Below are 18,560 nucleotides of genomic sequence, written 5' to 3'. Positions count from 1 at the left end.
TATGCCATTTTATTTACTGTATTTTTTCACTGAATCATCCCTGCCACGTGCCTGACTTTATGAAGTAAACTGGCATCAGAAGAGACTGTGAGAAACATCAGGCCATCACCAGTATGAACTAATCAAACACTGTGTACCCAAGAATAACAGTCAGAACATGCTAGAAAGGCCCCAAACCACCACAGGGAGTGAAGCTCATATTGATTTTATTTACCAGCAACTTGCCCAGTCTCAGTCATGTCAGTCAGGCTTGAATCATTAGTTCCCAGTTTAAATAATATGGAAAAGATGATGTCCTGTAAACACTTGAATTTTTCATATGGGGGGGGGGGGGGGGGGGAGTGAAAAACATTGTGTATGTTGGAGAAATTCAAGATTTTGACTGTTTATGAGTGACAGACTATCAGGCCAGGCTGCTTCACCTGAAAACAGGACTGTTTGTAAAGCACAATACTGCATTATACTTAAATCAGAATCAGTTAGCAATGAATTTTGTAATTTCTACACTTTTTTATAAAGATAACAAAGATTTCCAAAACACTTAAAGGATAAGTTTGGTATTTTTCAAGGCAAAGTTATTTCTTCACAGCCATGGTACATACAGTATTCATTTGCCATATAATTTCATACTAAAGTGAACCTTTATTTTTAAATCTTAAGAAATTCCCAGGTTGCATTATATAATGCAGATAAAGGACACCAGGGTGCAACATGAAAACAAAAGCTGAATACGCCCATTTTGAAGCAAAAAAAAAGGTTTCACTTTAAGACAACATGCCTTCTACGTTTCTGAGGCATGCTTGTGACAACAAAAGTAAACTGTAAAATAATACATTTTATAGATTCAGGGTACTATTTTCCTGAATTAAGAAAAAGTTTCTTGCTCACTTCTATGCTCTCAGTGTGCATCCCGGGTAGAGTTTTAACTATCCATCCTCCCAAATGCTTCAAGGCTACATATTAAGCTAGTTGTGGCTTAACAATTCTGTTGTGGAACAGTTATATTCTGCCATGGATTATAACAACAGATAGATGTGCACTCAAATTATATGATTATTTTTACCTAAGTAGGACCTACTTTTCATTTATTACATTCTGTGTTGCTATTTTACAAAGCCTACAGAGCGAGAGTCTTAGCAAATGGCAGCATGGTGGTAAAAGAGTGCACATAAAAGTTCATTGTACTTTGCACACATAACAAAAATCTGAACTGAACTGATTACACAGAATTGCATTTTTACAGTTTACAGGGACAATGAACACTCAGTGTTACTTCCGGAGGTGTGTTGTGCACATGCACAAAAACAAAATATGTAAGAAAATCAAAAAGGCATAGTATGCAATACAGTCAAACAATGTTGAAACAGATTGAAACACCACAAGTCAATTGTCAAAATTTATACAGCATGCTGAATCACTCTTCCCCAACTCACTGACACTCACTAATACCAATCAATCTGTAAATGCATGGGGAGATCATGCCAACTCCATGTACAACCTGGAAATGTGGGACAGAAATGACAGCTCTGCACTACCACTGTCCCTATGCTAAAGCATCTATACTAAACTTACTGCACTTCAATCCAATTAAAATTAAATGTATGCCTACCTGTTTTTGTCACTTGATTTCAAGCTATGCATGTGCTCAACCTTTCCCTCAATAAACCACCAAAGCACGCATTTACAGTATATTATGCTAACAGAAGCAGTAGACAGTAAGCTTGCATAATAACACAAACAGCGTCTGTTTTGAGTGGCTGGGATAAGCTTTTGTACAGTGAAAGACTATGAGTGAAGGTGTGACTTTTTTTGATGATTACTGTCTAGTTCTCTACAGAACTGAGACAGCAGTTCACAATTCGGTATCAACATTCAACAATGTCAATAACAGTGCTTGAAGATGGCTTTTTGAAGTGAAACTGCGCTCCTGGCCCCAAAGGATGTCACGGAGGAAGACAAGCAGTGAAGTGAAGTGATGTGATGTGATCTCCTTTTAAAATAGCTGTAGTCTTTTATGATAATAATGCTCTTTTGGTACAAAAAATAATGAAAATCTACAGAGTTTTCAAGCAGCATGCTGGCACAGTGGTTCCATGTACTACGTCTGAATCCCTTGCCCAAGCCTTGTCTTTGTAGTGTTTCTTTCAATGTCTGCTTGGGTTTTGCCGCAGGTATGCCAGTTTTCGTGCCCCATCTGCAACGAAATGTGTAATAAACTAAATGGCAATTCTAAATAGACCCTGTGTGGGCCTACTATGTGTGAATGAGTGGTCCCAGCCATAGACTGGTGTCCTGTCCTTGGCTAATTCCTGCCATTGCCTGGAATGAAGCTGCCAGGATAAGCTTTGATTTCCTCATGGAGCTCATTTAGATTAAATAATTATTTTAAATTACTATAATAAATTATTTTATGTTGCAGTGTTTCCTTGTTAATACTCAAGCTATAGTATGTGAATCCTGTACTTCCCACCAGAATCCAGAGAAGCTTTAGGAAGCTTTCAGAGAAACTGCAGAAAACGCTGCCTTTTTTGACATCTGAAAATAATACTAGGTCTCTAGAAGCCACTGTACAGTTTTTAGTTTTCTCTTTCCCATACCTTTTAGTTAAAAACATAGTGTCATGGTGAGCAGTGTTACGGCCTTAAAGAAGTTTGATCACAAATTCAAATTTCAGCTGAAAAGCCTTTGCACATTTTGCATAGGCTTATGTGGGCTTTCTATAGGTTGCTGTGTTTTTAGTGATAGATGTACAATATGTCTCAACACTTTTCTATGCTTGTCCTACACCAAACTAGCATCATGGCTGATGAGATTCTAATGAGTTTCGGCTCCCTTGTCAATCTCAGATGTAATAAAAGGCAAACTGCATGTATTTGAAAGCTGTGCTTCTAACTAAAAATGGCAACACACTTTGTTCTTTTGGTTTGGGTGACCTGCATTTAATAAACTGCTTTTTCATTATGTGCATGCCAGCCCACCAATGAATGTGAGGAATGTTAGTGTAGCCTATTGAGATTTATGACGAAGATATTCTACTTAGAAGCATTTGTAATTAATTATTTGCATTGTGAAAGAGAAAAGAACAGAGAAAAGCTTAGATCTTGATAAAGAATAATTTCCTTTTTGTCTTCATATTCATCATCTGAACTGGAAACAGATGTTTTGAGATGTGCATGACTGAAAATCATACACAAATGTAGTATTTATCTGTTATAATAAAACTCAATTTCCTCAAGTATTCTTACAAATAACATTCCATTATTACATCATACACACATGAAACACTGCATGAGACTGAGGCACCTCAACAGCTTACTTGTACAGTATATTTAAATTCATTAAATTCTTTTTGTCTCACATCAAAATTGAATGTTTGTTAAAGAGGGGTCTAGATTTGCCTGTCAGTTCTGTATATTATGATCATTTGTGAGTGATAAAGATCCTTTATTATTGTCTTACTATGCAGACTACTAGAACTAGATGTGTTTTGTGATTCAAGGGCAACACCAATTTTGAAGTCATTGATCGTTCCTACTTTGGGTATCTGCAATTTAGAATAAAGATTTTGTTTTTAAATCTCAAATACCGTATGTCATTCCTATACAACAAAAATCAGACAAGTTGCTTATGCAAAGCTCATGCATTAATAAGATGGCTGTGATGAAGTCAAATCGCAGAATTTGTGTGCACATACCCTCAGCACAGACCACCGTGTCCCAGACAACCAGTGCGATAACAAAATGATGAGTTTTGTTACAGCAGTATGATATTCAATAAATAAAGGTCTACAAAAATTAATGCACTGATAAATTTTAAATGCATAGTAACAATTACATGAAAACACATGTATGCAGAATCTGACACATACATGGAAACACACTAAAAATCAGACTTAACCACAAATTTTGCAGAGCTTACCTTTCTCTGATAGAGGAAGAAAAGATTAAGTGGCTTACCTATTTATCCACCACCCCATTCATTTTTTAACTTATTTTGGTTGTGGGAATTTGAAGCACTGAGTACAAGGCAGAAGGCAGCACCAGATGTGATGCAATTCTATAGTAGGGCACATTCAAGAGGTATGGAATGCCAGAGGATGCTGGAGTGCCTACACAAAACTAACATGAAAAGAATACAAATAAATAAACTCCATATAGTCATTGTCTGAGCTGGGAGCACAATTAAGGTCTTTGGAGCTACACTAACAACTGCACCACCATACCTCCAATTCAGTCATCTTCAAATTTGCCTGTACTGCACAAACATAGTCATTTCTAAAATAAGTTCCACGTATAAGAATATTGATTTAATTTACCGATACGCAAAACTTTTAGTGATATAACCGTTTGTCCTGACTTGTGGTGGGAAGTACATTTTTTAACTACCCATTAAACAACAAAACACTTCCAAGTTAATAACTTTTCAATGTTTTTGAAAAGTTTTTTCTTCATCACACAAGACTAAAAAAAAGTTTAGAATTTTTATTCATAAAAGATACATTCAGTATTGAATGGGAAGATGAGCACTTTTTTTCCACCATCTGCTGAGTTGAAACACAATGCATTCTGACTGTAAAGAAGGGTTTACATGTTAGTGGTATTCGGTTGGGGGCAAACTGGAAATGAAATGTTTTTCAATGAGGCAGCAATGGAAAGTTTTTTTTACAGTTCGAACAGCTTGTTTTAGTAGAAGCACACCCTGTACTATTCAATAAACAGCTTAAAGACTAGGCCTGACAAAAAAGGAATAAGGCATGGAAAGGGATTGCTGCTTGAAGTAACAAATAAATATTTTCTCTAAAAACTATAAATATTTGCAGAATTGATGAGAGCTGATACACTTGTTACAGTTAACAACACAGCCCGTAAATTAGAAAATTAGAACAGGTCATTCAGTCCATTAGCTGTTATCAAACATTTTACCTTGGAGGAAAGTTTTACAGAATACAGGTAAAATTCCGTTACAACGAACTCACAGGGACCTAAAAAATATTTCGTTGTAATGAAAATTTAGTTGTAATGAGATTCTGTATTTGTTACTATAGTGCTTTCTTTAACTTGTATCCAGGCTTTTGCAATCATTTCAATAGCTTCTTTCGTGTTAATTTTAATCTCCTCCTGCCTACAAGTTATGCTGACGAGAATTTTTCTCAGCATTTCCTTGCGATAATACACTTTCTGGGTGTGAATGATGCCTAAAACCAATGGCTGAAGCGCTGCCGTGCAATTGGGTGGGATGAATTCAACGCGAACATTATCTAAATGTTGAAGCATGTTGTGGGCTGCACAGTTATCAATCAGAACCCGAATCATTATTTATTCTTCATATCGTGAGGTTTCTGAACTGTTTTGAGACCCCCCCCCCCCCCCCCCCGCATTGTTTGTCCATTGCTGGGGAAGGGCAATAGGAGGCTCACAGAGCTGCAATGAAGTGCCACAGAAGCAAATCATAAAAGATCATGGTCGCGCTATAAGTCCCTGTCTTGCACCCCAAAACACGAGGCTTAGTCTCAGTACTTTAGCAAAACCAGCTTTATTCAGCTTGAAACAGGAGCGGCACAGTTATTTATCGTAGCGTGATCTGCCACTCTATACACAGACACAGCAGTCAGGCAGAGTCGTGGCCAGGTCAGTGATCAAGTAAACCTGTTACAGTATCTGCATTTACAATTTACGTGCTCCTAACCTTGCATCACCCCTCGAGATCTTTTCTGTTGTGAGCTGGGGGGGCTGATCGCACCCCTACAGGTTAAAAAAAAGAAGCTGAAAGACTACCTTCACATTGCTCCCTTGCTGCTGGGCTTACTTGCGGTTGATCTATCGCGTGATCCACGCGGTACTTCTCAGACTTAAAAGTCCAAAAGCACCTGTCAGTTGCGGATTGTTTGTTTGCCTTTCTCTATCTCTGTCCTTCCCTGCTCCTGACGCGCAATCCTTTGAAGAGGAAGATGTGTTTGCATTCTTTTAATTGTGAGACGGATTTGTCATCACCGTCTTGTCAAGGAGCACGTTTAAACCTTTGAAAAAGACACATGTTTGTTTGCAGTGTTTGAATAAAGTTCCTGTCTCTACAATCTTCTGTGTTTCTGTGCATATCTGTGACCCAAGCATGACACTGTTTACTTTGGCAGAGAGACGCAGCATATCTGCTATTGCCCCATACAGACGCGGAGATCGCACTTCGGGACGCTCTTCGGCTTGCTGTCCAGTTGTGGGAGGTCCCAAGAGAGTTTACAAACCTCACATTCTCTTGAACGAGTGCCACATCAATAGGAATGTTTCTTGAACGAGAATCACTGAATTACATAAAAACGGCTTTTTCGACGTCTTCAAAGGCAGCAGTTTACATACGTTTGCAACCTGAGTTTTTTCTACTTTTTTTGCTCTGTCTTTCAAGAAAGTTGACAGCGTCGATAGCGATGGCAAAATTCCGCATTCACTGGCAATGTCTTTGTTCTTTTTGCCGCAATCGTGAGCAGCAAAAAGTTAGTTTTTTTTTCTAATATGAACTGTTATCTTTTTTCGTGTCTGCCGTTTCTGTAGGAGGGTGACAATGAGTTAAATTCCAATGGATGTTTTTCAAATGTTGATGAGCAATAAGTAAAAGGTATCACTGAAACCCGCAGCAAACAAAAAAGGCAAAAAAAAAAAAAAAAACAACAGTACGAGGAATGTTCGAAGAAAGAAAAAAAAATAGTGTTTCTGTTTGGGGATCATTGTGCACAACTGAGCTGCTTCTGTGGATGATTCATTCAAGCATTTCAAGGTCTTTTGTGCACTTCGTTATAATGGAAGTATCTGCTAAATGTACTTCGTAGTAACGAGATTTCTGTAGACTCGCGTCATATGGGGAAGCTGTCGGGACCATAAACATACTTCATTGTAATGAAAATTTCGTTGTAAAGATATTCATTGTAACGGAATTTTACCTGTATGTGATAATTGAGAATAATATAATGCTGACATTACACTATTGGATTATATTCAAGTTATTATTATTTTGGTGGCTATATTCTTACATTTTTCAGAGTATTATAACAGTGGCTTTAACATCCATGATTAATAGTTTCCACAAAATAGTATATTCATCTAACTGCAAATATATTTGCACTGCGATGCTAGTTTACAAATCTCTCCTCCAGATGAAGACTGCCAAAGTCCTGCCAGGTCACCATAGCAACATTTCACTATATATAGTATACTGTACCGTCTTCTTATACTTTACCACACAGTATAGCGTTTTTAAACTGTTGAATCTAATGAAAGCTCACAGTTAGCATGAACAGTTAAACTCTCAACATAAAGCAGCCTTATCCACCTGAGTTCCTTGCATATGAAGAAAAGGGACAAGCAGCAATAGACAAGTACTGGGTCAACAGTCAAAAATATACCATTTTAAGAGAGTTTACGTAAGAACTGATTGCAAGCTGTGAAATGGTGTAACTTTCAATATTTTTGCTCAATGGTCTAACTCATTTATTGTAGGACAACATAAAAGCTGAAGAACATTTAATTATATAGATTAAGGTCACCAAGAGGTGCAATGGACAGTTTTCTGAGCAGTTATAGTGTTATAAGGCACACAAAGTAAGTGTAATTAAACATGATAGTATTTTACCACAATTATAACACACCTGTTGTGTTAAACAATTGCATCATTTTTGAAGAGACTGACCAAACCCAGATTTTCCTTTTTCAATCAAGGCCATAAAAGTTAAAAACTGCTTAATGCTAAAAATGAAAAGCTGTTTATAAAAAGCAGAAGCCAAAATCAAAACAATGCAGCCCAGAATCTCAGGCATATGTATAAACAAAAACAAAACAGTCATTACGCTATTTTTTTGTAATACCAAAAAAAGGAGGATTGTTGTTATACAAAAGAGAAAGGAAAGACAAGTATGTAAACTAACAGAAGCCGCCACGGTACATCATAACGCTACAAATATTGAGTAGTACCACTAACATTCAAATATGGGGAGGACACTCTGTTACAAAAATGTCACCAGCACACTAATGCAGCTTTTATTATTTTAATACAAATATAGTAGATAATATACTATTTTCATTTTGTGCTCTACATTAAAATATTACTCTGCAACACAGAGAAAATACAGATATTTTCCGAAGATGGACTCATAAAGCACAGCACAGACATTATGTTTTTTTCAAGGTTAAAGCATGGCTCTTGAAGAAAACAGAGCAGTATAATGGACTTCACTACTAGTTCAAAATGAAAATAACATCAGAATCAACAGAATAAATCACTTTATGAAAGTTTACATCACATTATTACTTCTTATATAGCATTCTAAAATTTACTGACGGGATGAATGAATATCACTACATATGAGTTCTGCCAAAAATGAAAAGCCAGAGAAAATGTTTAATGAAGGATCATTTGGTATAAATGACAAAACCAAAGCCAAAAGGGAACTTGAAAGGATCACAGAGCTTGGTGATCAAAATGAAATCAAAACTATCAAGCCCAATATGTTAAACAAAAGTAAAGTTGAAATACCACACAAAAATCTAAACCTTAAAGTATTTAAACACACAGTTCTAGCACAAGTTTTTAGTTTTCTTTGGGTATCCAGAATTGTGTACACAGGCAATAGCATGAATACAGAATCTTGGTGATGATATTATAAATCACAAGATCTAGGTCACATGATCCAAAGTGGCCAATCAAGACACAACCAAACACACCCACTGAAACAAAAAAGTTTATGTGGTCAAAAAGCATATAAAGACTCTCTAGTTCTGTCTAATTAATACCAGTTTTGTAACTAGCTTATATTTTGTTTTGAGCTTTTCACTTATGGAAATCAATTTTATACCTTGTCCTGTAATACTTGTTCTCAGACAGTCCCCAAACTGATGTTACTCGATTATGTTGACCTCTTTTGTACAATGTTTTGAGTAAAGGCACGTGCTAAGCAAATAAAAGTAAGTGTAAATGTAAAAATTAACTCATCAAAACGAAGTCATGAAATTTAAACAAGAAAATGTTTTAACACGTTGAAAACAAAGCGACTACTACAGAACATGTACAAAAATTAAATCTGCACAGAATTATAACATTATGTAGGACAAGAAGTTCAAGCTTTTTTTGCTGACTAATCTCAATGAGAGCTTACAAGACAAAGAGGTACACAGAACAGATATGAGGGCTCCTTACTTTTACCTCAGTATGGAAGACTATGAAGATGTCATAAACAACACAGGATGACCCCAAGTTTTTTAGTTTCAAGATGCAGCCCCACTCTGTTGCTCATTTATAGCAGATTGATTGGAAGCAGTCTCAGAGACCCAACCCTTTACAGCCCACACAAGAGTGGTGGGACACCAAGGGGCCATCCTGCTCCTCCTAATGATACCAAGGCTTGTTCTAGTAGTGCCAGCTTAGATCAGAAATAAAATAAGTCATAGCTTAGAGGAGAATTTGGGATAAGGTGATTTGGAGGTAGGAAGAGACCTAAGTAAAAAGAAAATGAGAAGATGGGGTTGGAAGACAGTGTTTAGAACAGCACTTGACAGGTGGAAATGTGGAGGAGTCACCCCATTATAAAAACAGTACTGCAGGCTTGAAAGGTAAAGTAGATTAAGACAGCAGGTTCCTGTTTTGTCTTTGCCATAAGCAAGGGTAAGTTTACAGTGGCCTCCCATGAAAGGGCAAAACTTTAGAATACTTTGGCAAAGGCCAGCAGTCACTTCAAAAGCTTTGCCTCAATATAACCAGGAAAGAGATATCCATGTAATTTAAAAAGTTCATTCTTCATAATCCAACTAAGGTGTTAATTAAAATGATGCACCATAATGAAGCAGGTTTGGTCTGCTTGTGTTTTCTCTTCTAGTTGGCCAGGGCCATTTGACTTTAGACAGCAAGTCATTTTTAGTACGACTTTATAACTTGTCTTAATATAGCACTCACTGTGTTCTCATGTTAAAAACCTGCAGCATTCTTCAATTTTGAAAGCAGGTATGCTGTCTGCCTCACATCTGTGTCACGCCACTAGGTGCTTTCTTTTATACTGTGGCTTGGTGGCTATTTTTAGTAACTGGCAGTAGCCAAAAATGGGATGATTGAGAATTTACCTTTGGTGTTGCTTTTCTGTCAACCATGGGTCACTTTAAGCTAATTATGAGGTACAATGTTCCTAAAAGCCCCCATTTCGCATATTCTTACAGGCATATACAGACTGGTTAACTTATCTGAGCCTAAAGTATAACATCAACAGGTAATATTTCTTCCTAACGTCTGATGTACATTTCTTTGTTTTCCTAGAGCTCTCTGTATTAGCATGTAATACCTTTCTATTCCCTTTTTTTGCTTAGCTAAAATAACAGATCTAGTGGATCCCATTTCTAAACTCACCTCATACTTGGTCCACACTGTCTTCTGAAACTTTTACCTTTCTCACTAGCCCCTCAAATACTTCATTTGTCTTCATTCACTGTATCTGCCCATGGCCATCCCTGACAGTATGATACCATTGTTGAGGTGAATTCTTATTCTGTGCCTGCATTGAATTTTCTCCATACCTTTTTGCTACACTCTGGGTTCTGTGCACACAATTAAAAGCAATGCTAGTTTTCCATTATAAGCCCTATAATATAGCTATAGTCATGATCACACAATTTATTCACTTAAAAAGTAAAAATTGCATGTTAAATTTAAAATAAAACACACAAATTAAATATTATGAGACTTATTTAATAAACTAGAAAATCTCAAATTTTTAACCCCATTACAATTCTAATATTAATGTTGGCTTGGTTTTGTTGTTTGACTTTTGCAAAGTTTTCTGACTATTCTTTTGTTACTTTTCCCTCTCATTATCTGCTGATGCTTCGGCCTGTAACTGTTTGCTTTAAAATGTTGTAGTGCAACTTTATTTGATTTTCAAGTGGCATTTTTTTTTTCTCACTGTTTGTTTCAGGACAGTTTCAGATCACACATAACCACTTCTAGGTATATATAATATTCATAAATGAACAGTAATGCTGCAGAACTCCAAAACAATGACTTTGATGAAAATTAATTTTAAGGAGAGCCCAAGAGATGTTCTCCTGTCAATTTCCTGATAATCCAGACTTTTAGATCACTGCAGTCAGTTTTCAAAATTACAATATGTAGGAGCTATGGCAAATGCAGAACAGGAAAAAGGTACACCCATATTAACATAATATAAGATCAAGGGGAATTAATAATTTGAAATGAATAATTAGACAAAAATTTGGATGAGCATCATAAATTATTTGTAGTTCCACCAATTCAAATAAAGAGTATAAATGTAATGCCATAGGAGCTCCTAAAGTCATAGGAGGAAGGCATTTAGCAGTAAAGCCATTCACATACTCACAACCCTAACACAATGCCACCCTCTCTGACCTTGGCATCACTGAGACTGCTCTCAGAGTCCTACATCTTGGGCAGATCCTACAGTGTGTCCTAGTGAGGAGAGTTATCAAGGGCACACCAGACATGCACTGGTGTACCCAAAGGATTGGTACCGGGTCTTCTCCTTTTCTCTCTGTACACCACCGCACTGGACTCTATCAAACAATCCAATGATTTCTCTTATCAGTGCAATGCAAAAGATCCACAGCTGTACCCGTCGTTCCATTCTGAGGAGAACATGGTTTCTGCTATAGTCTCTGATATCTCAACCTGGATGAAGGACCACCATCTACAGCTCAGCCTGGCAAAAACTGAGATTCCTGTGATCCCGTCAAGCCAGTCTGTTCAGCTCCCCCATCGGCTTGGTTCATGTCGCTAACGCCTGCCAAGTCAGTACGTAACCTTGGGGTGGTGACTGGTGACTGATAAGCAGCTATCTTTTTCTTGCCACATTTCTGCTGTTTCTTGTTCATGCAGGTTCACTCTGTACAACATCCGCAAGATCAGACCTTATCTGATGGAATATGCAGCACAACTTCTGGTCCAAGCTTTGGTCTTGTCATGTGTGGACTACTGCAACTCGCTTCTGGCAAGAGTACCTGCATGTGCTATCAAGCCGCTGCAGATGGTCCAGAATGCAGTTAACCAGCCGAGGCCGCCACATGTCACTCCTCTCTTCAGGTTGCTATATTGGTTCCCTGTAGCAGCACACACTAAGTTCAAATTCCTGATGCCTGCCTAAAGAGCAGTCAATGGGTCAGCACCTGAGTATATCGAGACACTGAAGAGGTGCTATACACCTGTTCGCCCACTCAAGACTGTCAGTGAAGTGTGACTAGCGATGCCGCCTCTGTATGGTATCAAGTCTCAATCCACACTCTTTTCCTGTGTAGTTCCTAGTTGGTGGAACAAGCTGCCTACCTCCATCCATACTACTGACTCCCTCATTGTATTGGAAAGACAATTGAAAACTCATCTGTTCCTTAAATGTTTGTCTAATTGATTGAAGAAAAAAAAACTTCTCTGCTCTGTGATATTTTATGTTGTTGGTTAATTTGTTGTTAGATTAAGCTTAATTGCTTTAGCGATTGTAACCTATGATTGTAAATTATTAGTTATTACCTCTTTTCATTTGTGGCAATCAACTTTTGTTAACATTTCCTACTATACTTGCTGAACAAACAGGCCATAGCCTAATGTGACTCAATTATGTTTACCCCTTTTCTAAGTTTCTTTAGATAAAAGCATCTGCGAAGCAAATAAATGTAAAATGTAAATGAATATCAGTTTATCATAAGTGCATGTAATGGCTTTATAAAACCATGAATACATCCCAAATGTGTCATTAATTGATTCCCTGACAACATCTGCATAAAGTAATATATTACCTCATATCCATTATAAGTAAGATGTACAAGAGATGACACATCTTTTCAATTAAATGTAACACAACTTAAAATGACTATAGCTGTAGTGGAGAATTTCAGATTGCTTAATGGCAACCATGGTTTTTCAAACAAAAAAATCAATGTCATTAGGTATGAAGGCCTGACTAGGCCATTACTCAACAATATTTATGCTAGAGGTATGAAACACTAAATCTTTGCAGTAACTATTAAAATAAAAGTATGATTCCCAATTAAATAATTATTCCTGTGTATTTAATTCTAATATACTGTAAATGTATTATTTATAACCTTTAATATTAGGACAAATAGTATGTAGATACTGTACATTGCAGTATCTTTTTAATTAATATAGTAGCTATGATGTAATTATATACTGTACAGGGTCACAGTGAAGTCTCCTAATGGTAGTATCATGTAGTGTTAGGGATGTTATATCAGACAATCATGGTTAAGTCCTTTCTCAACTAAGAGCTATCATCAAGAGATAGAAGAGGTCTGATTATTAGGGTACACAGGTAATTCAATCATGGCTGTTAATGTGGTACAGTATGGGTAATGTACAGTTAGGTCCATAAATATTTGGACAGAGACAAGTCCGTCATTATGTCATTATCAATTAAGCAGATAAAAGGCCTGGAGTTGATTTGAGGTGTGGTGCTTGCATGTGGAAGATTTTGCTGTGAACAGACAACATGCGGTCAAAGGAGCTCTCCATGCAGGTGAAAGAAGCCATCCTTAAGCTGCAAAAACAGAAAAAACCCATCCGAGAAATTGCTACAATATTACGAGTGGCAAAATCTACAGTTTGGTACATCCTGAGAAAGAAAGCAAGCACTGGTGAACTCAGCAGCGCAAAAAGACCTGGACGTCCACAGAAGACAACAGTGGTGGATGATCGCAGAATCATTTCCATGGTGAAGAGAAACCCCTTCACAACAGCCAACCAAGTGAACAACACTCTCCAGGGGGTAGGCATATCGATATCCAAGTCTACCATAAAGAGAAGACTGCATGAAAGTAAATACAGAGGGTGCACTGCAAGGTGCAAGCCCCTCATAAGCCTCAAGAATAGAAAGGCTAGATTGGACTTTGCTAAAGAACATCTAAAAAAGCCAGCACAGTTCTGGAAAAACATTCTTTGGACAGATGAAACCAAGATCAACCTCTACCGAAATGATGGCAAGAAAAAAGTATGGAGAAGGCGTGGAACAGCTCATTATCCAAAGCATACCACATCATCTGTAAAACACGGTGGAGGCAGTGTGATGGCTTGGGCGTGCATGGCTGCCAGTGGCACTGGGACACTAGTGTTTATTGATGATGTGACACAGGACAGAAGCAGCCAAATGAATTCTGAGGTGTTCAAAGACATGCTGTCTGCTCAAATCCAGCTAAATGCAGTCAAATTGATTGGGCGGCGTTTCATGATACAGATGGACAATGACCCAAAACATACAGCCAAAGCAACCCAGGAGTTTATTAAAGCAAAGAAGTGGAAAATTCTTGAAAGGCCAAGTCAGTCACCTGATCTTAACCCAATTGAGCATGCATTTCACTTGTTGAAGACTAAACTTCAGACAGAAAGGCCCACAAATAAACAGCAACTGAAAGTCGCTGCAGTAAAGGCCTTGCAGAGCATTAAAAAGGAGGAAACCCAGCATCTGGTGATGTCCATGAGTTCAAGACTTCAGGCTGTCATTGCCAGCAAAGGGTTTTCAACCAAGTATTAGAAATGAACATTTTATTTCCAGTTATTTAATTTGTCCAATTACTTTTGAGCCCCTGAAATGAAGGGATTGTGTTAAAAAAATGCTTTAGTTGCCTCACATTTTTATGCAATCGTTTTGTTCACCCCAATAAATTAAAGCTGAAAGTCTGCACTTCAACTGCATCTGAGTTGTTTCACTTAAAATTCATTGTGGTAATGTACAGAACCAAAATTAGAAAAAAGTTTTCTCTGTCCAAATTTTTATGGACCTAACTGTAAGTAATAATGTGCCCATGTTTCAGCTTTATATCATATCTGAGCACAATGGCCCCTATACCTATATATTGTAGCTGCCTCTTTTCCAGGTTCCCAGTTTTGAGCAGCTACTGAGTTGGCATGGTAGGATCCAAATGAGTCAAACGCATAACAAAAGAAATTTCTCAGTCCAATAAAGTTTGAAAATTTAACAAGGAACAAGTTATGAAAATTCAGAAAAAAGTTATTACACATGAAGAATAACAGGCAAAAACGAAAAAAGGGTTTCTTCTCTGTTTCATTACAATCTTAGCTTTTTGTGCTAAACTTCAGATGCTTTCTGTACTTAAAGGTTATGTAATTTCTAAATGGCAAACTTACATAGGCTTTATCTAGTAACTTCTGTACATACATATGGTTTGTAACTGTTTGCCCTTGATGCCTTATAAACTGTAAGGCAGATCATAAACTGGAACTAGCCTGTAGTCGGAGAGACAAGTAATAATTAAAACTAGCCGATGCCTGCCGTAGCATACGGTGGTGTAAGAAAAGGAACGGAAAACGGTGAGAAAGGAATTCAGAAATCAAGAAGAAATAAAAACTTCTTCAGAGATGCAGTGTGCATGTAGAATTTCCGGCCAAGTAGGATTACATGTGGAAGTGATAAATAAATCAGGCTTTCCGAATTTACATACTATGGTCATGGCATCCTGATAGTTTTGTTGCATGTATCTTGTACTTCCTGGAAATGTGGACAGTAATATGATCATTTTGCCTACATGTACGTTATTTTTAGCATTTGCTTGCAGTGCATCTGATAGTTCCACGTGCAGATTTTGTTGATGTAATCTGAGATAGTTGAGACGCGCGGCCTCTGTTTTAACGTACGCATCTACGACGTACTGTTGGAATAGTTTGCCACTGAAGTGCAAAATACTAAATGTATTCCTCATTGCTAATCTGTACTCGTAAAATTGGCATTGAGTAAGCCTTATTCGCTTGGTGGTTCTTTTATTGGGTACATGTTGTAAATCTTTGTGCAAGCCAATGTCTCCGTAAGGGAATAAATGTGGGTAAATCATAGGATCGCAATTCATATTAAGCGTGGAAATCTGTTTACAGGAGTTGCCTATGGGATATATGCAAATGTCCCTTTAGGCAGTCGTTTCGCCATCTTCTCCGACGAAAATCGCTGCAACATTGGTGTGACATGTCAGGGAATTGTATCGTCATAAATCCTGCCTAGGGTTTTCCTTGAAAACCATTTGTACAGATGCTGTTGGATTGGACTGAGCGATTTCATGCATGTGTTTGTATGATTTAGCGAAGGGGTTGATGGTTCTGAGCATGGAATCTAGCTGGAGAAGTACATTTTCGCTGCATGCAGAGTTTGCTTTATTTTGTAAGCGTACTTCAGTAGCTTGCGCTGTGTCAAAAACATACAACTGTCCATATCCTGGAGAGGTAGAAGTGTTAGCGTATAGTGGAGAGATTTGGTGATAAATTTGCCCGTGTATTTTAAAACAGTATGGTCCGTGGCCAGAAGGTTGAGTTATCTGTGCACCCATGGAAGCAAATGCTACAGAAGAGTTGTATTCTCGAATGTGTTCACGATAATTTTTAGCTTCTGATGTTTGCTGTGTAAGAAGCTGTTGTAAAGACACAGGTGGCTCCGGCAAAAGTGGTAAAGCTACTTTACCATTGTGGCAGCACCTCGAGTACTTGTTGGATGTATTACGCTCAGCAGGCCAGTATAGTGCATGACATGGAACAGGACGAATAGGAATCGAGAAATGGCGTGTCAGCTGCGTGTGGGCGGGACCGGTTTTGAAGAGGAGCCGCAGGTAGCATGGGAAAGGGTTTGGAAGAGGACGAATAGGAATCGAGAAATGCCGTGTCGGCTGCATGTGGGCGGGACCGGTTTTGAAGTGGAAGCAGGACGAACCAGAAGAGAAATATATATAAGAGATATTCCATTTATATTTTAACTTGTGTGGGTTATAATAGAACCTCCAATTGACTATGCTATAATAAATAGGCATACATTCTAATCTTCTTCTTCGATATCTTTCTGTCCTCTGTATCTTGTTCTGTTACACCCATCACCTGCATGTCCTCTTTCTAATACAACTAAGAAAATGCTTCTATCAATTTAACATAACCAAACTAACAAATGGCTCTCACATATATTATATTCAGTAATGAACTGTACAATGTTTGTTACCAAGTAAATACAATGTATTTAACTCTGCAACATATTCTCATTTTCACTTCATTCAATTCATGGTGACAAGGCACATTATTAATAGTCAGAGCTAAACTACAGTGAATCATTAAAAAATTAAAATATATCATATCTTAATACACTTTGTTTTATTTGGACTCTACATTCCACATACTTTTCACTAACATATAAGAAGAACTATGAGGGTGAGACAAGCTATTTATTAACCCTGCCATGAAGGGTCATTATTAAAGGGGGAATGACTAAGTTATAAAAACAATAAGTCTAAAAATCACTATGTACAAAGGAGAGGATGGAAATTTTCCATTTACAATTTACAGATGAATTTATTTCAGTTACTGAGGTTAAATTTTCTGAATGACAGAAAACATGCTTTCCATCTGCATCTTACACATAAACGCATAAAAACATAAATGATCAGTTGAAGAAGCAGTTTTAAGTCTCTTGCATAATTAATCCATCCATCCATTATCCAACCCGCTATATCCTAACTACAGGGTCACAGGGGTCTGCTGGAGCCAATCCCAGCCAACACAGGGCGCAAGGCAGGAAACAAACCCCGGGCAGGGCGCCAGCCCACCGCATGCATAATTAATAAATGTGCAATTTGTTTTGCTTCACTTAACGTTGTGCATGTTGAGGGGCTGGGGTAAAAAAGCAGGAAAAAGCTGAAGAAAATAATAATAATTTTAAAAAGCTGTTAAAATGCATTAACTCTTTGATCACCTAAAACAGTACAGTATACTGTATGACTTGTTAAATAAGAGTTTACTGAATGCCCCCTAATTAACCTCAAGAACCTTTCATAATGATTGATGAAATTTTAATATCGTACTACAGAAAAAACTGACGCCTTCTACTCTGCTTGTCTATGGAGTGCTTCCGCTTTTCTATGCTTCTCACTGGAGGTGCTAGACATCTCGTGTTATGCTGGTGACTACAACTGTGTCAAAAGCAAAGTAGAATGAGTTCCCTCTTGTATTATGGATTAGTATTCAGTATGTTCTCGCCAGTTGTGAGAGATGGATGTCTAGGATGGTGCTCCACTGGCAGTACTGTAGTGTTATTTTACTTTTTTTTAACTATCATTACGAGGTATCCTGCATTTAGTCAGCCTGTGTGGATTTAATTACTAGAATATACAAGCATGACCCTCAGCAATTGAGAAAGAGAAGGAAAAGGCAGCTAAAGTTTCATCAAAGTAATGGATCTCCAGGACCTCATGCTGCATTTGAGAGCAAAAGTGGCAAACAAACCTGAAAGTGAGGCAGGCAATGAGAATTTGTCGATCTCAAATGTGTTATTGGAACTAAACATGCAATTTCTAACCTGTTGTCAACGACTACCAACACCCCGAGTGAGTCAGCAGCATCAGCTCCAACCAGACTCGTAACTGCGCCTTTGAAGCGTGGAGAAGGTGGAAACAAACTATCTGAACTGAAAGGTAAAGATTACTGCACTTGGGGAATATAAATGATATAAAGAGTGACATAAAGAAGGATATAAATAACATAAATAAGTATATATACAAAAGAAATGACAA

At 37.6% G+C, this 18,560-nt stretch overlaps 1 protein-coding gene across 1 annotated transcript in view; it reads right to left on the bottom strand.

The window, feature by feature from the left end:
- The window catches only part of smyd3 (SET and MYND domain containing 3), a 1,300,831-nt gene that overhangs the window by 199,557 nt on the left and 1,082,714 nt on the right, over positions 1-18,560 (bottom strand). The gene's annotated exons all lie outside the window — the stretch shown is intronic.

The sequence above is a fragment of the Erpetoichthys calabaricus genome, chromosome 3 (assembly GCF_900747795.2).
Source record: "Erpetoichthys calabaricus chromosome 3, fErpCal1.3, whole genome shotgun sequence".
NCBI lineage: Eukaryota > Metazoa > Chordata > Cladistia > Polypteriformes > Polypteridae > Erpetoichthys > Erpetoichthys calabaricus.
The sequence above is the reverse complement of the archived record's forward strand: the minus strand, read 5'-3'. Positions and strand labels throughout refer to the sequence as shown.